This window comes from Suncus etruscus, chromosome 11 (genome assembly GCF_024139225.1).
Source record: "Suncus etruscus isolate mSunEtr1 chromosome 11, mSunEtr1.pri.cur, whole genome shotgun sequence".
Taxonomy (NCBI): Eukaryota; Metazoa; Chordata; class Mammalia; order Eulipotyphla; family Soricidae; genus Suncus; species Suncus etruscus.
The window spans coordinates 18,282,829-18,302,543 of NC_064858.1; the positions used below are offsets into that span (position 1 = coordinate 18,282,829).

Consider the following 19,715-nt stretch of genomic DNA (forward strand, 5'->3'; position numbering starts at 1 on the left):
CACTCCACATATCCACCAAAATCTACACATCCCACACACTAAACATCACCAGAGATTCTGGCTGTCAGACAACAACTAATCACTTAACCTCTGTAGTGGAAGCCTCATGCCCCAGTCCCGAGGAGATTGGGGAACAAGGGTCTGGATACAATGCCAACACAGGAACTAATCCACACAAGATTAGGGAGATAAAAATAGGTTCAGCTCGCCTGCTAGGAAGTGGTGGCCACGACAGGCAAGAGACAAGGAGTAGGAGCTAGATGTGGCTGTAGCGGCCATCACCAAAATGTCATGGCACCCCCAGTACTGCAGCTCCAAGTTCCGCCATGTCTTTGGCAAAGCAGCCTCCAAGGAGAACTGCTATGACTCTGTGCCTATCACCCAGAGTGTCCACAACAATCACTCTGCACTGTGAACCCCCACTTCATCACTGTCATGACTGAATGCGATAGTGGTGGGCTTTCCTTGGCATCCCCCTGCAACAAACTGGAAAGCTAGACCCCCACTACCCCAAGGTGTGTGGGCACCAAAAGAACATATCAAGTGGAACCCCTTCAATGACTTTGAGATTGCCTCGTGTTCTAAGGATACCAAGATTGAAGATCTGGGACATCCCCAGGCAGATGCTAGCAAGAAACATCACCACCTGCCAAAAGGAGCTGCTGGGCCATGCCCATACGGTGAGCTTGGTGGAATGGCACACCACTGCCACCAACATCCTCCTTAATGCTGGCTACGACTACAAGGTAATGATCCTATCTATGTCCTTCAACGCAGATGGCAGCCTGATGGCCACCTCCTGTAAGGACTGAAAAATCTGGGTGAATGACCCCTGTGTTGTGACCTGCCTCCAGGAATCAAGCTACAGAAGCACTGATCTAACAAAGTCTTGTTTCTAGGAACACTGAAGAAGCTCCTGTCCATGAGCACATCTAGATGGAACAACTGGCAGATGGCTTTGTGGGACCAGTATCACCTCAGCATGCCCATTGTGGAGGAAGACCTGAATGACTCCTCGGGTGGGCTGTTTACCTTCTTTGATGAAGACACCACCATGCTCTATCAGGGGTCCTCAAACTTTTTAAACAGGGGGCCAGTTCACTGTCCCTCAGACCATTGGAGGGTTTGACTATAGTAAAAACAAAACTTATGAACAAATTCTTATGCACACTGCATATACCTTATTTTGCAATGAAGAAACAAAACAGGGCCCGGAGAGATAGCACAGCGGCGTTTGCCTTGCAAGCAGCCGATCCAGGACCAAAGGTGGTTGGTTGGAATCCTGGTGTCCCATATGGTCCCCCGTGCCTGCCAGGAGCTATTTCTGAGCAGACAGCCAGGAGTAACCCCTGAACACTGCCGGGTGTGGCCCAAAAACCAAAAAAAAAAAAAAAGAAAGAAACAAAACAGATACAAATACAATATGTGGCCCGCAGGCCATAGTTTGAGGACCACTGGCTGGGGAAGGGAGATGGGAACATCCACTACTATGAGGTGAATGTCAACAAATCTCATCTCAGCTACCTGGCTGAATATCATTCCACTAACCCACAGAAAAGGATCGGTGTTATGCCAAAGAGAGGTTTGGACGTATCTTCCTGTGAGATCTTCAGATCTACAAGCTGCTCTATCTGAGATCTATCTGAGATCTTCAGATTCTACAAGCTGATCACAACCAAAAGCCTCATCAAACCCGTGTCCATAATTGTACCCCAGAGTTCTACCAAGAAGACATCTACCCCCAACAGTGGGGACCCAGCCACCCATGACGACCCAGGAGTGGCTTAACAGGATGAATAAAGGGCCAGTCCTGGTGTCCAGAAGGCCAGGCTTTGAACTTCTGAGCTACCAGCCATAGCCCAACCTTCAAGCTATGACCTCACAGAGGCCCAATCCTAATCCTCTGCCCCTAGCCTCTCCCTGGGTCCTGAGCCAGACAGAAAGGCTGGCCATGGAAGATGGTTGGCAGCCCAACTCTGGGCCCAAATGGGAAGCAGAGCAGCAAGGAAGAAAAGAGGAAAAGAAGGCCTGGATGACTAATGGCACTGATATATTTGACTACCCTCCACCGAAGACAGAGAATGAGATGTGGCAAATGCTCTACCAGCAACAGGATGAGATCCAGAGGCTCCATGAGCTATTAAGTCAGCAGGAGGTGCAGGACAAACAGTTGGAATTGGAGATCAAAATCTGCAGACGAGCTCAGAGAGGTTCTGATCAGAGATCTCTGCCCTCCTGCCTCAGGGACACTACTGGGCTCTGGGTGTGGGGAGAGAATCAGGATCCAGCCCCAAGCTTCCCAGAAGAACTACTGGTACCTTTGTTTCCTTTTTTTTTTTTTTGTCAGAGTGAAACCCTCAGTTGCTGAAAGATTCCCATGAGACATGGTGCCAAATTTTTCTCTTTGCCTTCTTGAAACAGCAGCTTTTGAATCAAATCTACCTTTTGGATGAAAAAAAAAATAGGTTCAGCCCATCCTTGGAACCAGTAGTTTTCTGCACCAGCACTAGGAATCAAACTCCCATCAGGGGAGGCCATAATGCCACCCTGGTACCTACTTGCTCCAGGGTACACTCATATGACAGCCTGATGACCAGGAAACAGCAACAATTTGCTTTCAGGGCAAGTTGCCCTGCCTTGACACCTAACAGTGAGATGAAATCAAAAGATACTCCATGACACCCAGCTTCAACATAGGATCCATGCAAAATTCAAGATCTCTAGCTATAGAGTCCTGATTCAAACCTACTCAACCTCAATTGAGTAGAACTTTTCCTAGGATCATGAAGAAAGACCTTGGGGTTAGACAATTCGTATGCCTAGAACCTGTAGTTGGTCTTATTACTGAAAGCTTCATGGGTAGAGACACCCTGTTTTGTTTTGTTTTGTTTTTTAGACCAAGGGTATTTCTTTTCTAATTTCACCAACCACCAATATTTGCTGCGCCTATGAGGGAAAAAAAAACTCTGCCACCACCACCCTTTATTTTTAATACGTAATTTTTATTGTGACCAAAGTGAATTATGAATATTTCACAGTAATATTTAAGGTACATAGTGACAATGAATCAGGGTCATTCCCACCACCAGTGTTTTCTTCCCTTTACCCCTGTTCCCCACATTCATTCTATATCTCCCTCATTTTCCCCCTAAACTTCTAGTATAACTGGACCCTTCTGTATATAGCTTGTTTTAAATTGGGTATCAATTTTGTTGTCATTGACTTTGGGCTTGGTGTTTAAGTCTGATCATTTTTTATTATTACTCAATTTTCATACAACTGTATGATCCTGGTACCATCCATTTTCCCCCTCAATTTATGAGGCAGAACAAGATGATTCAAGTTATGTGGTTTTGTTGGGGAAAAAATAGAAAAAATGGGAGGATCTATCTAGAGGTTATGAATATCAGTTTAAAAGAAGAAAGGGAAAGAAGAAAAACATAACAAAATAAAAACAAAACCAGCAACCACAAAAAAGCACAACAGCAACAACAGAAAAGTAAACAACCAAATAACATCCATGAGAATGAGAAAAGGAAAAGAAGAGAAGAGAAGAAAATAAAAGAGAAGAAGAAAGAAAAGAAGAAGAAGAAGAAGAAGAAGAAGAAGAAGAAAAGAAGAAGAAGAAAGAGGAGGAGGAGGAAGAAGAAAACTAAAAAGGAGAAAAAAGAAAAAGAAAAAAGTAAGGAGGGCTCTAGTGTAGCAAGGTTTTGTGCTTCTTTTTTTTCTTTTTTTCTTTTTTTTTTATAGGCACTGAGTATTGGGGAAATTGGAAAAGGAATTCCCTTGGCCTAAGAGATTCAGGGTGTCTCCACCCTTGAAGCATACTGTCAAGGGAACAACCACAGGCTTTGTATAAGCTCATTTCACACACCCCAAGGTCTATTGTGCCAGGAAACTTTCAGCTCAGTTCTGAATGATAAAATCAGGCCTCTGTAGTTAGAGATCTTGGTGTTTGCACAGGTTATAGGACAAAGTCTAGGATAGAGTCTTTATGGTTCTAGAAGTTTTGTTCCGTCACTGTTGTTGTAACCAATCTTCTGTGATTAGTAGTCTTGGTTTTTGCACAGATCCTAGCACAAAGACTAGGATAAAATCTTTTTTTTTATTTTTTTTATTTTTAATTATGAGAACAAGGATGCAAAGAAAGAGGACAAGGTAAAGTTACAGTGGAAGGACAATCACCCATAACATAATTCTCAGAAGTCCCATTGCTGATATCTTAACTTTGAAATTTCAGCCAAAGAACATTAAGATAAATAAGACAGAATCCATGTATAATTACTTTGTCCCTCAAGTCCCCAGATTGTAACACATTATAATATTTCTTAACAGCACACAAGGCAATCTAAAGCCATAAAACTTATGTAACTCCTTAAACATTACAGGCATAGTATTTTTTTACATTTCCATATACATGCATATTAGCTTAAGTTAACCTCAAATTTTAAGTGGGTTCTTTTTAAGGATTAGAGTCAAAGGAGCACAGTAAAAATGGTGTTAGAGTGGCAATTGTTGTTTGCATAGGCCCACCAAAATATGAAGGACATAGAAAGAAATAACCTTGGCCTAAATACAAAGAGACCCGACCCCTGAAGTTTCCTGGTACAAGACCAACTCTAGGCTCCAGGCAAGCTAGATCGTCCAATCCAAGACATTGTCTGTAGTGCCTACACACTTTTATTTTTCACACAGTCTCTGTTGTTGGTTTTTTTGTTTTGTTTTGGTTTGGTTTGGTTTGGTTTTTTGGGTCACACCCGGCGGTGCTCAGGAGTTACTCCTGACTGCTCAGAAATAGCTCCTGGCAGGCACGGGGGACCATATGGGACACCGGGATTCGAACCAACCACCTTTGATCCTGGATCGGCTGCTTGCAAGGCAAACGCCACTGTGCTATCTCTCCAGGCCCTTAAAATCTTTCATTATGGTTCCAGAACTTCTGTTCAATCGCAGTTGTCCAAGTCAGACCTCTGGAATTAGAGATCTTGGTTTTTGTACAAAGCCTAGGCTAGGTTCTTTCCTATTGGTCCCAGGAAAAGTTCTGCTCAGTCATGGTTGTCAAAGTCAGTCTTCTGTAGTTAGCGCTCTTGGTTTATGCACAGATCAAAGGATGATGTGTCTTCTTATTTTATCTTACTGTTAGGTGATGAGATAGGGCAGCCTACTCTTAGATCAACTTGTTGCCGTTTCCTCGTTGTCATGATGTCATATCAAAACTAGCACAAATTGGTGCCAAAGTAGTACTAGGAATTTTTTAGGGGGAGTTTGGTTCCTGGTGCTGTTGCAGGAAACTGTGTCTCTTCTATGTCTGGGATCTGGGGCTTGGGATTGCACAGTCACTGTCCCAATCACATGGAGTCTAAATTGGCTCCACATGACACATGTTCAGGGTGGGAGGCACCTCTGTATCATAAAGTATATAGATTCTTTTTTTTTATTTAAACACCTTGATTACATACATGATTGTGTTTGGGTTTCAGTCATGTAAGAAAAAGTACAGAGAAAAGGATCACAGAAGGGTGATGGAAGAGTGATGGTGGACTGATCAGTCTACTAGATGTGTAAGTGGAAGGCAAACAAAATAGTTAAACAACTGGGTTTTCCCCAGGTTTGTTGAAAATTATGTTGAGAAATGAGAATCAAAGTTTTTGAAGAAAAAAATGTATATGAGGTGGGCTCGGTGGTGCACAGCTCCCCACATATGAGCAAAGCTGGTTCTCCCAACCCTGCAATAGTTTCACATCCTTGGTTAAGACAAAATAGTTACAAGTGAATCATACCCTAGGAGAAGGGAATATTTTCTTTCCCAGAGACTGGAGTGGGGAGGAAGCCTAGGCGCTGTGAGTCACCGTGCATCAGTCATCATGTATCACACTCACATGTCAGAGGGTGGGAGCTCACACATGCATGTCAGAGGCAAGGAGCTCACACACACACACACACACACACATACACACACAATTGCTATCTTTTTGAAGACATTGTGGGCTTGTGGCCTAGGGCCAGAACTGCTGACTGGAATCTGTCTCTGAGAATACTCATGGCTTCTGACATTACTTGATTTCCTCCCACAGTGGGGGAAATGTCCAAGCACAGAGATTGACACGGAGGCAGAGGTCAGGACACTTGGGGGCATACTTGGTTGTCCTTAAACTCAATCCCCATGTCACCTGAACACATGGCCCCTTCTCTGGGGAAAGGCTATGATCATACTCGCTAGGATATTTACAGTAAGTAGTAACCTCTGAACTATTTGCAAGGAGAAAGGACTGACTCAGCAGAATGAGTTATATCTCTGTTCCCTGCAGCCTTGCAACAGACCCAAACTGGAGAGTCACGAATAAACAATACCATAAAAAACAGCTACCCCAGAAACTCTCACATTCTAAACTTTGTGCCACATGTGAGTGGTTCTCCACTAAGAAACTCACGTGACAGGCTACAAAATTAACACACAAAAATCAATGGCCTTTTTATACATCAATAATGATAGGGAAGAGATGGACAATAAGAAAACAAACCCATTCACATTAGTGCCACACAAACTCAAATATCTTGGAGTCAACCTGACTAAAGATGTGAAGAACCTATACAAAAAAAAGCTATAAAACACTGCTCCAAGAAATAAGAGAGGACACGTGGAAATGGAAACACATACCCTGCTCATGGATTGGCAGGATCAACATCATTAAAATGGCAATACTCCCCAAATCATTGTACAGATTTAACATGATTCCTCTAAAGATATCCATGACATACTTCAAAGAAGTGGATCAAACACTGCTGAAATTCCTTTGGAACAATAAACACCCTCGAATAGCTAAGGTACTCCTTGGGAAAAGGAATATGGGAGACGTTTCTTTCCCCAATTTTAAGCTATTTCACAAAGCAATAGTTATCAAAACAGAATGGTATTGGAATAAAGACAGACCCTCAGATCAGTGGAATAGGCTTGATTACTCAGAAAATGTTCCCCAGACATACAACCACCTAGTTTTTGATAAAGGAGCAAGAAATCTTAAATGGAGCAAGGAAAGCCACTTCATCAAGTGGTGTTGGCACAACTGGTTAGCCACTTGTAAAAAAGCGAACTCAGACCCCCAGCTAACACCATGTATGAAGGTAAAATCCAAATGGAGTAAAGACCTTGATATCAGATCTGAAACTATAAGGTATATAGAACAACATGTAGGTGAAATGCTCCATGACATTGAGACTGTAGGGTACTTATCTGAGACCCACCCATTTCTGGGAGGGGTCTTGGGAACCGGATAATAGGTGTGACCTTACCTGCAAAGCCCGGCCCATTCCTGGGAGGGGTCTTGGAATAGGTAGATAAACCCGGAAGCCAAGGAATTAAGGGGCTTTTGCCTTTTGGCCCTGCTGGGCTCTCTAAGGGAGATGGCTGAAAGAGGATAAGACGCAGGGCAAGCCTAGAATGGCTGTATGCTTGAAAGGTTATGAGTAGGCCACACACATGTGGTGGCTAGGGCCTAAATAAAGATGATTCTTCCTAAAGCCTGCCTGTGAGTGAGTGATTTCGCGTTTCACCTGGGCCTGGAACTCGCCGGCTGCATGGGGGATGAAGCCACGTGGCTGGGGCCTAAGCACAAAGGCCTCCATCCATCGCCATCCAGCCCCATCGTTAATTAATTAACACTACAGAGACTAAAGGCATCTTTAAGGAGGAAACAGCACTCTCCAAACAAGTGGAAGCAGAGATAAACAGATGGGAATACATTAAGCTGAGAAGCTTCTGCACCTCAAAGATAGTGCCCAGAATACAAAAACCACCCACTGAATGGGAGAAATTACTCACCCAATACCCATCAGATAAAGGACTAAGATCCAAAATATTACTGATACTGATACAGGTACTGATAGAACTTTACAAGAGAAAAATTCTAACCCCATCAAAAATGGGGAGAAGAAATGAACAGACACTTTGTAAAAGAAGAAATGCAAATGGCCAAAAGGCACATGAAAAGCTGCTCCACATCACTAATCATCAGGGAGATGCAAATCAAAACAACTATGAGGTACCATCTCATGCCACTGAGATTGGCACACATCACAAAGAAGGAAAACAAACAGTGCTGGTGGGGATGTGGAGAGAAAGGAACTCTTTTTCACTGCTGGTGGGAATGTCATCTAGTCCAATCTTTATGGAAAGCGATATTTGAGATTCCTTCAAAAACTGGAAATTGAGCTCCCATACGATACAGCTGTACCACTCCTAGGGATATAACCAAGGAACACAAAAATACAATACAAAAATTCCTTCCTCACACCTATATTCATTGCAGCACTATTTACAATAGCCAGACTCTGGAAACAACCAAGATGCCCTTCAACAGATGAATGGCTAAAGAAACTGATACATATACACAATGGAATATTATGCAGCCATCAAAAGAGATGAAGTCATGAAATTTTCCTATACATGATGTAAATGGAATCTATTATTCTGAGTGAAATAAGTCAGAAGGAGAGAGATAGGTGCAGAATAGCCTCACTCATCTATGGGTTTTAAGAAAAATGAAAGACATTTTTGCAATAATTCTCAGAGACAAAAGAGATGAGGGCTGAAAGGTGCAGCTCACAACATGAAGCTCACCACAAAGAGTAATGAGTGCAGTTAGAGAAATAACTACATTGAGAACTATCATAACAAAGTGAATGATTGAGGGAAGTAGAAAGCCTGTCTCGAGTACAGGCAGGGGTTGGATGGGGAGGAGAGAGATTTGGGACATTGGTGGTGGGAATGTTGCACTGGTGAAGGGGGGTGTTCTTTACATGACTGAAATCATACAACTACAATAATATTTGTAATCATGGTATTTAAATAAAGATAAAAAAATATATTCACCACATGTGTGAGATCCTCCCCCTCAGATATGTGCCATGCAGAATTCTCACGGAGACATATGCCATGTGGAAAGACTCCCCAATTCTGATATATGTCACATGTGTGGTATTCACCCATTCAGATATGCACCATCTATGTGGGATTCTCCATTCAGCTATGTTCCATGTGTATAATTATCCTGCTCAGGTATGCACTATGTATGGCATTTCACCTCATTCAGATATACACCACATGTGCAGGAGTGTTTACTCAAATAAATGTAATGTGCACAGATTTCTCTGCTCAGATAAATGTACATATTACGCTTGAAAATCAGATTGAAATCAAGTCCAACACAAATAATAATGCAGAAAGTCAGGAGCAGTGGAAAATGCCCAAAGTTTTAGGTATGACATTTAATGGACACTTGGGGGCAGATGGATAGATTGGATAGATGAACAAACTGATGCCTCTTCTCCCTGAACTTCAGTTCCAAGTTCTGGCTTTCAGGGTAGCATCAACCAAGACTTTTTTTTAATTTACTTCCTTTCTCAAGAGCTGAACAAGTGGTTTCCAAACCAAAGCAAGGAGAGGTGCAAGTACAAGATCAGGAAGCTTCTGCTCTTCCCCCTCAGGAGGGAAGCTAACTAAAATGGATGAACAGACAGATGGATGTGCAGAATCCAGAGCTGTCCTCCAATCCCTCCCTATTCAGAGCTCACTTAAAGGATTCTAGAACTGCTTCTTCACCCAGCAGACACCAGCTCACATTGAAGAAGCACAGCTCCAATGTCAGGGGAAAGGGTCTTTATTTTGCACTGTCTGAAGTTCTTGTTTCCATCTGGGGCATCTGGGAGTCACTCCTGGCTAAAACTAACCCCTGGCAGCTCAGGAATGCATTCTGGAGAGGACAAGTAAGGGAGTTTCCTGAAAAAAAAATGTGCTCTTCCATGAAGTTTTCGGTTCTTTCCTGAAATTAGTTCAGAAAATGAACTCCCAAGTTCTTTGAGTGACTTCTCTAAAATTATTTCAAGAGTGAAATCACACTTTTTTTTCATTTTTCCCAGAATGTTTTTTTTAACACATTGATGCTGCCACTACAATTTCTGATACTTAAACTACATCCAAGTGGGAGCAGAGATAGTGTGCAATGGCACCAATGTTAATAATAATTTTTATATTATCTTTCCATGTTGGGGGATTTTGAAGCCATACCCAGTGCTGTATGCACAGGGCCTAAGGCACTTACCTTGCAGATGACCAACCCTTGTTTGATCATCAGTGCCCATATGGCAGGTACATTTATAAAATATAATCTTGAGTTATGGGGGCACACCCAGTGGTGTTCGGGGCTACTTCTATGCTTGGGTCACTAAAGGAGGGTTGGGGGCCTCTGTGGCGCCAGGGATCCAACCCCATCAGCCACATGCAAGGGAAGTACTTTTTTTTTACTGTGCTTTTGGACCCTGCTAGTTACATGAGGCCAGATTTGAGGGAAATCCAGGTGCTTGTCAGAGTGTGGGTGCTAGAATTAGGTTCTAGGTGGCCCAAGTGGACTAGAACGCAGACTGCTTCACCTTCTAGGTGGCCTCCAGGCACAGAGCCTCCCAGTTCCACCTCAATCTCCTTCGGCCCCATGCTGCCTCTAAGTGGGTCTAGCTTGTCTCCTGAGTGTAAGATGACATCCAGCTAGTAACCCAAAACAAAGGTATTCCTCAATTTCCTCTTTCCTTTTCACCTAGTCCTTTGATATGTGAAAGTTTATTTGGATCTTGTTCTCCTGTCCCTGCCTGGTTGATCTTGTACTAGAATAAAGAAAGAGCAGTTTGGCTTTGGTTCACAGAGAAATACCATGAAGTAAGAAGCAAACTGACTCCATGATTCTTTCCTGACTGGCCTGGTTTATTCATTCTTCACAGCTACCCTACCATCACCAGACCTGTCTGCTTGGGGGTGGAAACCCCAGGTTGGGAGTGATCTCACAATGTGTGACATTTATTTTACACCTGAATTCATAGGGAATATTGATGATGGGATTTACCCCTAATCCAGACCCCCACCCCACCATGAATCCTGGGAAGTGAGACTGAGCAGTGTCTTCTTGGCCACAGGGGCACATGTGAGGCCCCCCTAACACTCCTTCCCTGCCTCTTCCGTTCCACATGGCTCTTGGCCGCATTCTTTCCAGCACTACCAGTCAACCTGTGCCCACAGCAGCCGGCCCCTGTCCTACCTTCCCTGGACACTGCAGGCTGTGTGCCCTGCCCAGTCCCTGATGTGACCCCCATCCCTGAGGACCTGACCTCTCATGCACTGCAGTTTCACAGGGCCACTGTTCTGAGCCCCATGGGTCCCCATCACCCCTCACATATTCATTCTCAGGGTTCCAGGCTGAAGGGTAGTTTACCAGCATCCTCATCAGAGACCTTCCTCATCAGGGGTCTCTCTCCTTAATACCCAAGGGCTTATGTCTCTTCACTAGACCCCCAACCCCCTCACTGGATTCTTAAACCCCTCCTCAGCTGGGCCTGTGCCCCCTCAAATTAGTGACTTTGTCCCTAGCTGCCCCCAACTCTGCCTCCCTCAGGACCCCCACCTCCATCTCACGAAATGTGGGCTCTCTCCTGGGAGTCAGTGACGAGAATGCGACACACACACACAACCCTGCTGTTTCCTCACACAGCCTGGCTCTGTCCTGCATCACACAGGTGAGGACAGAGGGAGCCACGTCGTCATGGAGACGCACCTGTTGCCATGGGAGCAGCCGCCGCCAGAGCCCATGTGGAGACAGCTCTGGGGGCCAGTGTGCAGTGTCGGGGGGCTCCAGCTGCCATGGGGGACAGGGAAGGGGTGGATACTAAATGGCAAGAACTGGGGTGAGGAAAGAAAACACATAACACTCTCACACACTAGCATGCATGTATACTAACACTGTCAAGTACTCACATACACTTATCCACTAACAAATTCATGGGTTTGATCATGTGTCCACACACACACACACATGCTTACCTATCTCACACTGACAGACTCTACATGCTCTCACTCACATGCTCACATATTCACACCTCACACATTCATACTCTCACGTTCTCATGCAATCACACCTCACAAACTCATTTCTCACAGGCTGGGGGCAACCTCAGAACCATGACCAAGCACTGGGGCTCAACATTCCCCTGCTCTGGAGCTCAGCTCTAGGCCCTCAGAGGCTTAGAACACTGTTGGTGAGCCCCCAAAAAATTTCAGAGCGCTGGGCTGGACTTTCAAGTATGGCCTCAGAGCTTGGAACTGGGAGGGCAGATAGCAAGTCTCTTACCACATGGCATAGCCCAGGCCCTGAGCATAGGCATCGGTTCTAGACATCACCTCTAGGCAGAAGCCATCCTCACAGGCTCCTGGTCTACAGGTAAGAACAAAGTTCCACCTCGCCAACCAGAGCAGAACTGTGCCCCTCAGGAAGGCCCAGAACCGGGACCCTAACATCTTTTTTTTGTTTGTTTTTCGTTTTTTTGTTTTTTTTGTTTTTGGGCCACACCCGGCAGTGCTTAGGGGTTACTCCTGGCTGTCTGCTCAGAAATAGCTCCTGGCAGGCACGGAGGACCATATGGGACACCGGGATTCGAACCAACCACCTTTGGTCCTGGATCAGCTGATTGCAAGGCAAACATCGCTGTGCTATCTCTCCAGGCCCGACCCTAACATCTTTATGTGTCCTGCCACTGGCTCCTCAGCAGTGCTCGCCTTCCTGAGTGACATTGAGCAGATGAGCCTTGGCTACACAGTCAGTCATCCCAAGCAGAGTCAGGGGCCATGTTTTCAGAGAGAAGTTCTTCAGACCTCACTGATTGCAGAGTCTGACACTGGTGGCCATGCTGGGCACCTCACAGGTACAGCATACATCCATCTGGTACAGCTGTCTTCAGCCACAATCTTTGAACCTTCCCCCAAATAATCAAAATCTTGAGGGACCCTGGGAAACTAGGGCTTAGTTTGGGACCAAGTCCAGTGAGCCAAGAGTAATGGTGCTGGGCCCAGCTTGCCCTGACAGCTCAGGAAAAACACACACACACACACACACACACACACACACACACACAGCAAGCTGTACCTGATTTTACCTCAGCACTGTCTCTCCTGGGGCATCAGGCCCCTCAGAAAGGCCCCAACATGGCCCATGCAGTGCCCTGCTCTCCCCCTCCCCACCCCAATCTCCTTGGGGACAGCCTGGGGAGTCAGGCAGTGCCACCCCAGAGTATGTCAGCTTTGTATCCCGCCTCCACATGCCTGCAATCCCACCCACCCCACCCCCAAGCTTTTTGCCCCGTTTGGGATGACGGAGGGGTCGGAAGCTGCTCAGGCAGATAATTCGCTTTCTATTTTTAGAGGCAGATTTGCTGGTGAAATAAATCAGTGTCAGGCAGAGTATAATCAAAGGTTGTGCTTTTTGTCTTTTTCGGAAGAGCACATAAATTTCTTCCTCTGCAGGGATAGGAAGTCATTCTAGATGGGACGGGATGGGACCTGGGCACTGGTGCTTAAGCCTGAAGTGCTGCTGAGCAGAAGAGGCTAGCACAGCAGGGAGCCCCGAGCCTTTCATGCCCAGACCCCATGGACACTCTCTTTCTGCTGGCTGGGACAGGAGCCAAGGGGGCAGCATGCTGCCTTGTCCATGCTGTCCCAGGAAGGGTTGATCCAGTACACATGTGACAGGCCACAGCTGAGAAGTAGGGATGGATACACATGTCTGTGAATGAGCCAGAGAGTTCCAAGAGATGAGCAACATGCCCTGACCCACCACTGTCCTTCCCCCTCTGTCCTGAAACTCCCCACTGTCTCTCCCACACAGTCCCAATCTTCACTCACTGTCCCTCCCTCATAGTTCCAACCTCCACATAGTCCTAACCCATCCCTATTCTCTCCCCCACTTTCCCTGTCCCAATATTCACCCACTGTCCCTCACCTACTGACATCCTGGAGGCTCAAGCAGTCCCATGGTCTCTGCATGCCACTGAGAAAACTGGGTGCCCCCATTTCTGCCCTCTGACAGGATTCCTCTCCCCATAATTTCTTCACAGGGTCCAGGGTTCTGAACAGGCTGCACATGTAGGGAGGAGTATGCAGAGATTTACAATGTGTGTGCATATACAATTATGTATAGGATTTGGGCTGTGTCATATGTTTTACCATGTGTATGTGTGTTTGGCCAGTTGTGCACATGTGGTCACGTGTGATCATGTGCATGTGTCTGATCATGGCCTGTGCTCACAGCAATCATATTCATGTGTGTGATACTGTCTTTGATAACATATTATGATCATGGCAGTGTAGACATATTCACACATGTGTATATGTATATTTGTCATATTCATGTGTGGCCATGCATGGCTAATATCCATGTGTACACATGTGGGGTTATGTATGTGACCATGGGTTTGGTTGTGTGCTATGTGTTTGAACATGTGCTTTGCTCATTACTGTGAGTTTGATTATGTATGACCGTATGTGTAAATGTGAATGACTGGTTTTTCCCTTATGCGTGTATTATCATTGTATACATGTGCATAATGGTATGTTTGAGCCCATGCATATGTGACCATGTGAGTATAAATCATGTGATTTTATATAAAATTTATATAAATCATATAAATTTTGTATAAATCATTTTATATAAATCATGTGATCATGTGTGCAACAAGGAAGCCTGGGACTGGAGTTTGCCAGGAACCCCTAAACCACTGGTCTCATTCCTTCATTTCTCAGTGCTTGTGCCCAGGGTAGCAGGAACTCTCTGCTCTCCGCTCACTACCATTCCCAAAGCCCTTGCAAAGAGGGCCTGAGATTCTGGCATGTAGCCCAACCTCACGGGGAAGAGATTCCTTGTGGCAGCTTCCTGAGTCAACCCTGGTCCTGGGCCTCAGTGTGGGGTTACACATGCACCCACCAAGGGTCCAAGAGTAAATAATAACAGTTGACATAACATTGCTGATGAAACCAGACAGATGCTACATGACATTAACACAGGCATGTCAATGTCCTCGGAAACTTTTAGCAAATGGAAGAGACTCACAGGAAATGACATAAATAGTCATAATCAGTGTGACATTTGGACAAAGAGCCCTTCAAGATGCTTTTAAATAAGTTTACTACATATTCCCCGTGGAATCTGCTTGCTGGTTTGACATGTTAGAGGCTCTGTTTGAGGCCAATGGACATTAAACATCACATAAAAGATACCATGCTGTTTCTTGTCAGTGCTAACATTCTGTTTCCACAGCAATGTGAGAAAATGTTAGAGTAGATCTGATAGATACAGTCCTAGAGAAGACATCTCAGTTGTAGAATATGAGCATGTTGGAGGCCTGCACAGGTGCCTTCTCACCTTAGAAGAAACATGGTCCAGCTCACGTCTCACTCCTGACCCTGAAAGAAAAGCAAGGTGCTGTCCATGATCTGGGCCTACCTCACCCTGCCTTGCACCTGTTTAACCCGTGTTCTCTAGGTGATTTCATTTAATTTGGGAAGTCAAGTTAGCATATGCTAGACAGGTAGAAGCCTGCTGACAGCTTCAGAAACATGAGCTCAAAATCCAGATCTGCTTCTAAGTGTCTTGCTACAAAACTGTACCTGTTCATGTTACCCAAAATGATCAATGTTTAGGGAGAAAAAAGAGAAGAATGAAATCCTCAAGAACTTCTGTAACTGCCTCAGTATAATTGGAAATCATGGCATGGATTGCCAAAGTAAGTCCGCCTAAACCCAGGGTCTCTTTTCTTCTTGAGCCCATGAAGGAAAGATGCATAAGGGGTGTGTGTGTGTTTGTGTGTGTGTGTGTGTGTGTTGAGAACCCAGCACCATCTCCCATGTGTGTGTGTATGTGTATGTGTGTGTGTGTGTGTGTGTTGAGAACCCAGCACCATCTCCCACCATCTCTAACTAGTGCCTGAGTTGACTTTGTCCTCAAATCTCCACCTCCAGTCACCTACTTGTAATTGCAATCTGTCTTTCCTACTACTTACCTTGTCTGAAAACTGCAAGCCTCTCAGTGTAGGGAGGGAGCAGACCCTGGGCCACAGAATGGAGCACCAAGAACAGCCAGGGAAGATGTGTACACTCTGTACATTGCTGGATGGTCTCCAGTACTGATGGAACCCAGTGGGCCCAAGATGAATGCCCTGTCATTGTGTGCAGAGATTAGGCCAAGATCAGGCCAAGAGATCATGGTGCTTTCTTGAGCACCATGTTGGGTACAGAGATAACTCGGAGATGAGGATGTAAGAGTCAGCTAGAGGAGTAGGAGCAGTGAGCCGGAAAAAAACTAAGTTCCAAGCTGAACCCAAGTCACCACCGCCCATGTCACCTCAAAGCCCAATGGAGGGACTCAGAGCAGACTGCAAGGAGCCTATGGGAGCTTTTCCTATACTCACAAACTCCAGAAGAGTCCTGGTTCCTGGCCCAGTTTCAGTCCTGCTATTCTACTCCAAGGAGGATGTACCATATCGTAATGGTCTCCATTGAGCATGGCAAGAGATCACTAAAATTGGAGTGTGGGCTCTGGTGTGTCACATATTCAGGACACTGACTATGAATGAGAACTAACATGTATGTTATGTGTCCAAGATGCCGAGGCCTGGGGAACAGGCAATGAGGCCCATGCTGGAATTGGCTGATGCTTAGTGAGCAGGGATGCACCATCAGCTCCGTGGCCAGAATTTGAAGATCTCCTTCCCTCTCCTTCTCACCCTGCTCTTTGTTCTGCACAGACCCCATGAGGGCCACAGTGGCCTGTGACCCCTAATACCTTGTACTCACCAGGACCATTCTTGGATTCCAGGACCACCACCCCACTCAACTCAGGGATTGCATTGGCTGTAGGCTAACTTGTCACAAACCTTTCTTGCTGACGACTCTTTGGAGCACCAGCATAAGGTGTTCAGACTTCAGGCCAAGAGGCTGAGTCATGGGAGAGCCTGCAAGGCAGGACAGTGTTGGGGTCCTTGAAGACATGAACGCCAGCTGCCTGGGAAAGTTGCAGGAAGGGCCTGGGTGTTGCCACAGCGCCACCTCGTGGGATATGCCTTGCTCCTGCAGACATGTGAACACCACCAAACACTGGAAAGACAGCCAGAGTCTAACAAGGTAGGGAGGGTCTCCTGTATGAGTGAGAGGTGCATAGACACTTAGGTTCCAGTGGTTCACATAGGATGAAGCCCGTGTTGTTTGAGACTGTTCTGGGGCCAAAGCGATAGCACAGCGGTAGAGCATTTGCCTTGCATGCCTCCAACCCCAGAAGGACCCGGTTCGATTCCCGGCATCCCATATGGGTCCCCCTGCCTGCCAGGAGTAATTTCTGAGCACAGAGCCAGGTGTAACCACTGAGCGCCCTCCCAAAAAAATGAGATTGCTTTAGCCCTATCCTTGTCTGTTTTCTGATGCCAGACTGAGCTCCAGTCCTAGGGGACCCATTGGCCATGATTATCTATTGGCCATGATTCGGCCCATACCCCATCTCACCCTCAACCCACCACACTCCATATCCCACACTCCTGTACAACACTCCATGCTCTGTGTCCCACCTGTTCATCACCCCCACTGAATACTCTTCATTAATTTCCATAAACATTTCCTGCTTTGCTGTGCCAGCTGACCTAGAGAGTGGCACCCCATTGCACATCTGTCTCAGCCAGGGGATGGAGCCTGCTCCTCTGGTCCAGGTGCCCCTTGGCTTCTGACCTAAGCATGCACCCTCCCCTGGAAAGCTCTGACTTTCAGTTCTGGAGAGATGTACTGAGAAATGGACATATACTAGAAAGTTTAATCTGAAAGCCCCCGTTTTTCTTTGTTTAGAAAATAAGGTTCTAGCCCTGGTTTGCTGCATGAGTGGCTTGCTGCCCTATGCGACCCAAGTGCTCTTGTATGTCCATTATATTTTCATCTGCTGTGGCAGTTTCCTTTAGTCCGCACTTCCAGAAAAAGTACCATTTATTATAAACTATGTCAGCACAGGTAATAACTAATAAAATTTCAAAGTCACAAAATACTCGGAAACAATGTCTTTCACTTCATTGATCTTATTGAATGTTTGTCTCATAGTGGTCTAAGAAATGCCAAAGGAAAAGAATTATTCACATACGAGGCTGAAAGATGACTTTGCATGAGCACAGGCTTTATACCACATGACCAGTTTCTTCCCTGTTGGCAAGCTGGGAGCAGCCCCAAGTACTAATGGGTGTAACCCAGAAGCCATAAACTCAAATAAAAGCCACTTGTGAGCCTGGAGAGATAGCACAGCGGCGTTTGCCTTGCAAGCAGCCGATCCAGAACCCAAGGTGGTTGGTTTGAATCCCAGTGTCCCATATGGTCCCCCGTGCCTGCCAGGAGCTATTTCTGAGCAGACAGCCAGGAGTAACCCCTAAGCACATCCGGGTGTGGCCTAAAAACAAAAACAAAAAAGCCACTTGCATATAGAATTATCCAAATTTCACTTATTAAAAGATTCATTTAGGTTGATGCCAAGTCTTAGGTATTGCACTGAATGCTGCAATGAATTGTGGTATACATACCTCCTTTTGGATGAATCTAGATGCCCAACAACAGACAAGTGGGTCATGAAGATGTATGCGCAATGGAATATAACATATCTGTAAGGAATGATCATGCAATCGTGCAGTTTGCTGCAACATGGGTGGAACTAGAAGATATTATGTTAAATGAAATAAACCAGAAGAAGGATAAATACAGAGTGCCACTTATATGTGGAATTTAGAATAACTGCATGAAGAAATACAATGGTTTAAGTGGGAGTTGTCTTGAACACCCTTGGCCCTGAGATATGGCAAGAAGGAAAGAAACTGAGTGGAGGAGAAGAAACATAAATATGAAAGGATGGGCCGGAGAGATAGCATGAAGGTAGGGCATTTGCCTTGCATGCAGAAGGACGGTGGTTCGAATCTGGGCATCCCATATGGTCCCCCCACCCCCGCTGAGCCTGCCAGGAGTCATTTCTGAGTGTAGAGCCAGAAGTAACTCCTGAGTGTTGCTGGGTGTGACCCAAAAAAAAAAAAAAAACAAAAATATGAAAGGACAGAGGTCCAGGGGCCAAGTGGTCTCAGGTATATTGGTGATGTTAAAGGAAAAAAAAAAAAAAAAAAACTAAGAACTAAGTACCTAAGCCAAAGGCAACAACAATGAAATCAAGAGACCCAAACTTTAACCATCTAAACTTAAATTGGGCCTGTTATACTGGCAGGGGGAGGTATGGAATGCACTTGAAGAACATTGGTGGAGAGAGGTAGACACTGGTGGCAGGATTTGCCTTGATTCATTGTATGTCTGAAACCCAACTATGAAGGACTTTGTAAAGCACAATGGTTTCAATAAAATAAAATAAAAAATTTTTAAAGGACCCAATTTCTTTCCCATGAAATGACTGTTCAGTCATCTCCCATGTACACAGTTTCTGTATGTGGATGCCACATGAAGAGGAGTGAACATTCTGCATCCTTGTCTTCCACCACCACCCTTCACCGTTTCAAACATGCTGGAAAAACAGCTTTTTAGAGTTCTCCCCACAATGACCTGTGTTTTCGTTTCAAATGAATTCCTAATCAGTTGAACAGGAAATAATCTTGACAAATAACCTTGTGGGAGAGAAAGGATTTGGCATTGTGACCATGGTATGTGGTTCCTGTATTTACAGGTTTGAGCTGCTTCGTGGGAGTGGGGCTGGCTGCAGTGCTAAGCCTGCTGTCCATCAGAATCTGTGGAGCAGGACACACCTTCACCCTCTTGAAATATTTCTTGGATGGCTCTTGGCAGTCAAGTAAAATTAGCTTGTTCAAAATTTGGAACAGGTAAACACTGGAAT

The 19,715-nt window shown here is 45.3% G+C and overlaps 1 pseudogene; it reads left to right on the forward strand.

The window, feature by feature from the left end:
• The first annotated feature begins 286 nt into the window (after window positions 1-286).
• LOC126022000 (coronin-2A-like) lies at window positions 287-11,129 on the forward strand (annotated as a pseudogene).
• Window positions 11,130-19,715: the final 8,586 nt, after the last annotated feature.